General features: G+C 33.2%; 1 long non-coding RNA gene across 1 annotated transcript; it reads right to left on the bottom strand.

The window, feature by feature from the left end:
* On the bottom strand, window positions 1–1415 carry LOC136270516 (uncharacterized). The gene is made up of 3 exons (XR_010708266.1): window positions 1330–1415; window positions 887–1062; window positions 1–670 (listed from the first exon to the last, which is right to left on the bottom strand). It is a non-coding gene; the product is annotated as an uncharacterized lncRNA (long non-coding RNA).
* Between the last annotated feature and the right edge of the window lie 3873 nt (window positions 1416–5288).

Here is a 5288-nt window from a genome sequence, read left to right as displayed (position 1 = left end):
TTGTTTATTCTCGTACAGTGTACTATGAAACGTTAGAACATTTTGAATATTTTTATTTAGATTTTTATTTCCTTACTTTCAAACAAGAACGTAGCGAGATTTGAAAAAATAAACAAAAACCCGTACGTGGGCTGGAAGGGTAATCAGGTGGAAGTATTATTAGACTTAGGAAATGTTTGAGTGAGGGTGGAGATACATGTATCTGTTTAACATTACATGATTCTTCCCGATATTTTTCATGCAAATGTAAAGTTTCTTGTAATTAAATCTTGCTAGTACACCAATATGTCAAACGAGCTGAGAGTTTGAAAAAAAAAAAGTTTTTAAAGAATTGTTAACTGAATCGAAATATATGCTTTTTGTGATGATTGCAGCACGGTCTCGTGGAGAGTCTACCTTCTGTATCAACTGGAAACAAAACAATTCCTCGCCGTTTCTTCTGGCCACTCTTAACAGTTCTGCAATAATATTGCTATTATTCTCTTAATTTCCAATTGTCTTAAGCCGCAACAAGTAAAGCAAATACAGTCTGGTTTAATACATAAAAGAATGGCCCCTGTCCATCAGTCTTGATCTTGTTAAAAATACTGCATTCTATCATAAATAACTTCCAGCATTTCCTGTATCTGAGACGGTGTTTGGTCTTTAACCCGTGGTCCATCGTATAATTCTATAAAAGATAAAAACAAATTCAAAAATGACTTTTGAAAAATGGCAAGTTTAATTTTTGGAAATTCTTTTTCAGAAATTGTCTACAACATTTGTTATTGTTTTTGATTCCCAACTATTCTCCCATTCACCATAGTTGACACGAGTGAATAAATTCTAAAGGCTTGCAAGAGAGTGGTGAATAGTTTGATATTAATATTCCATTAAATACGAGTACCTTCAGGTTTCAGGAACATGTAGAATTTAATCCTGGTCTTTGCGTTGAGCTTGACATTTTGATCAGACTGTAACTTCTTAAATTCTTGACGCAATCTGTCCTCCTTTTCTTGGCGTCTAACCTCGCAACTCAACATCGTAATCCACGATGTGGAAAACATCGGAACTCCAACGAATCTAAAAGAAAAACAACAACAACATGAAAATGTAAATGATTACTTAGTATACCGGTACCTGTTAACATCAGCGTTTGATTGATTGATTAAATAATTCGTGTGGTTTTATTCTCTACAAATTATATTAGGCCCATATTATGATGAACAGTCATCATACGTATAGTTATGTTGCCCATGCATTTATTAATTATACGTATAAATGATAACATTGAAAGATTACAGAAATGATTTAATATGAGTAAATTTTAAGATATCTACATATACATACCTTTTCAGAAAATTTTTAAGCATGATTGATTAATGATGATCAAATTGAAAATCACAATACACACGGTATCCTAGCCTGTAACTTTTATTGTGACGTCACAATACAAAATCGACAAATTTTTAATGTTACGTCACAATTATTACGCGTCGCGTCATTATGCTAGCACGTGATGTAAGGAATAGGCCTATCACGTGATAGGCTCGTCCTTTTGAGCTGAGCCTGTTTTCAAAGTAATTAATTTAATCGCTTGCTGTTCAGTCATGTTTAGGGTTTTCGAGTCTGAATAAAATTAGTTCTCTATTATCTTTTGAAGCTAAGATCATGCATGTGTGGCGGTTAATATGTTCTTTTGTTACATATGTAAGCGGCCATTCCGCATCCAAGTTTATATGATTTTTTTTAGATGTACGTGCTTGTACGTCATGCATTTTCCAAAAAACTCGATCTCTCAACCAGCGTTTTTGGTGAGCTATGCAGACTAGTTCTGAAGCTATGGATCCTCACAACGCCAGGCGTGCCGTTGCCACTCATAGCCGCTGTTCCACAAGTGGACGCAGGACCCTGACGTTGGGGGGTGGTTGGGGTTTGATATATGTTCATGTATATTTGACGAGCATTTATTTACTTAAGTTGTATAAAATTAAAGCAATGATTCCAGTTTCCACAAGTTTTACGACCCTTTCACATGTTTTTGCCTGCACTTTATAAATGATTAAAGCATATACTCAGTCTGGCTTGTACAAATTGTGGGCTGACATCGCTTTTTTACATATAAGAATTAAGAATATACATGTATATTATACATGTACAAAAATATTCAATTCATCAATGGTAAAATTTCAAAGCATCAGATTATTTTGGTAATTTTGAATTCGGGTCATGAATTTCAATATGTTCCATAAATTTATTTATTGACAATACCATCATACATTGGCATATACCAGGAAGTCATTAATTGATACAGCAAACAATTAACATACATCCCACTAAGCATATCAAGTACGGTATGTTGAAGTCTTTTCTTTCTTAATTTTCAGAAAATTACACACTCTTCTCTTTTAATATTTGGGGATTTGATAATGCCAAAAATAGTTTTTCCTTCGTGTAACACTTAGCATTGAACATTATCAATAAATATAATTATTAATAGCTAAATAAGGTGATATTTTTATAAAGTTAACTCCCTTTGTAAAAACAGAGTTAATTGACCTTCATCTGAAAAGATCCACCAGGGGGCGCAAACATCTATCCTCCAATTTTGGAGGATAAAATCTATCCTCCAAAAACGGAGGTTGCCTAGACCTGTTGAATATATCGCAGAATTAAAAATTTTCAGTTGAAATGTTCAGTAATGGACAGTAAAAAAAAAAATTATGAATTCATATTTCAATCAAGAGTAACTTATCAACAGTGGAAAAAGTTCAACCTTTGCCTATTCAAAATTTGTTTTCCAAAATTTTATGATTATGCCAGCAATGAAGTCCAGACTTGAATAAAAATTACATTTATTATGGCATAGTTCAGTAGAATTTTTAAATTCGTGACGATGTCAAAAAATTAAAAGCTGATTTTCATGGTTGCTTGTGGTATACAAGATACCTAGTAAGCCTAGGGAATTAAAGCTTTCTATACCTCTGTTGGCTTTTTCATAAACTTAAGATTAATTTTGGGGTTTTTTTCACTGACAGAATCAATAGTGTGTTTATATTTATTTTTTTTAACCAGATACATTTGAAGCTCCAACATCAGTGAACAACTTGAGTGGAAACACCTTGCAAGAGAGTCTGGACTTAGAAGTTGACCAGCTGACCCAGATTTGCTTTTTACATATCAAAATAAAATAAAATCATCAAGTATGTTGAAGTTTTTCCTTTCTTTTTTTCCAGGAAGTTACACTCTTTCCTGTTTTAATGTTTGGAGAGTTGATAATGTCAGGGACGTATATACTTAGTATATACTAGACTTTGACCCATGCGTGCACGGGTTGACATTGCATATCGGACATTTACGAAATAGGTACATCGACACACCTTATTATTGACATTTACATAACAAAGCTATACGCCTACTATAATGCTATTAATTCCACTACACTTTCCTTAGTTTGAATAATCTAACTGTGTCTCGGGAAAGGCCCTCACCACAGTTAGAATGCCTCCCTTATACCCGTAATGTAGCAGAAAATTGCAGAATCGCTCCAAAACGATTTTGGAGAACATTAATATAGTTGCGTTGAAAATAACAGTCGTATTCATCACAACAAACCTGTTTGAGACTGCAAATACCTTTCAAAAATTAATTCATAGAATGGAAGAATCCAACACCTTTTCACGAACGTACTCGTATTTTCTTTGTCAAACTGGGTCCGTAGGACATTATTCATTTTTACGATAAAACATATTCTATCTTCACTCTCCTAACAAATATAATGCAACTTTTTTGCATGTAATCAAATATTTTTTGTCATCACGAAGACAAAAGTAAGTAATTAGTTGAAATGTATATTTGTTATTTTATACTTTCTCTCATAAGAAATTATGAACAGAATATATAGCAAAAGTCCAGTGGAAATTTACCCGTATTTGTATCATCATATCTGAGTTTATTCATACAGATGTGATATTGTGGAAACATAAACAAAAGATCCAATTAGCGTGAATGTATTGCGCAAGCGCAAGATTGTAAAATCCAAAAAATCCAGGTGATTTCCGGGATTTTTCGAGGAATTTTCGTTGATTATTAATTAACGAAGCTTAACTGAGAAAAAATAAAAACAAATTGGTAATCTTCAAGTACCAATGATGTTTAAAATATATAAAACAAAAGACATTATTCTTCCGATTTCTCGGTATTAAAGACCAAAAATTCGAGTCTATTATTTTAATATAGTAGTATAGATAGATATATACGTCCCTGATAATGTCAATAATAGTTTTTCCTTCGTTTAACACTGAGCATTAAATATACAAATGTATCGCAGTATTGTAATATCAGTGGCTTCGGAAGCAAATTGAAAGTGTGTGTCTGGGGGGTTGACTTATCAGAAATCTTGACAAGGAAAAGAAAAAAATAAATAAGGAATAAGGAATCTTCATTGAGTATTATGAGGTGATAATTTTGGTCGGGGCGTGATCAAATCCAATAAATCCCGAAGGCTTTATGATAGATTTGATCACGCCCCGACCGAAATTATCACCTCATAATATTCAAAGAATGATTCCTTATTACTTATATTTATACATGTATAATTTTAGGCCATCGTACGATTAAATATTTATAGTCTGTCCCAAGATATTTATGCAGCACATTTGGACGATTTTTATTAAAAATACACATACCTGTGAAAGAAGTGCAATTGAAATAGTTGAAAGGGATATTTTCCAAGATAATTTCATTGACACATTATCATCTTTCACTCGGAAAAATTCACAGGAACGAAAAAAGATTCCTTGCGGAGATTTATAATGGGGAATGTTTACATCTTTTCTCCATTCGGAATACACTCGGAATACATCGCGCAATTTTTCAACGTTATCATCCGGGCGTGCTGCAATACAAAATCTCCGTAGACATCACATTTTTTAGCATCGTATTGAAACCTGATAAGCTAACAGGGGCGTTTCGACTGAGGAATCTTGGAAATTTTTCATACTTTTGAATGAACATCGTTTGAATCCTGAGGTATTTATAAATATCAAGCAATTAAGCTAAATGTGAATCCAGAATATCTTGGGACAGAGTATAAATATAAATAAACAAACCCCGCTGGCGCCTCAATTTGGCGTCATTTGTATTATGGGTTATATAGTACAAAATTGATACGTAATGTTATCACGGGCAAAGACACTGGATAATGTAAATATAATAAAATAAAGTATTTTGGTATCCCCCGCCCGGCTCCGACGCCCGTTTCTTCAAAATTCGCAATATTTCCCGCCAAATCTGGTTCTTGTCTTCAT

The sequence above is a fragment of the Magallana gigas genome, chromosome 8, assembly GCF_963853765.1.
Source record: "Magallana gigas chromosome 8, xbMagGiga1.1, whole genome shotgun sequence".
In the NCBI taxonomy this organism is placed as follows: Eukaryota; Metazoa; Mollusca; class Bivalvia; order Ostreida; family Ostreidae; genus Magallana; species Magallana gigas.
This window is presented reverse-complemented; position numbering and strand designations above follow the sequence as displayed.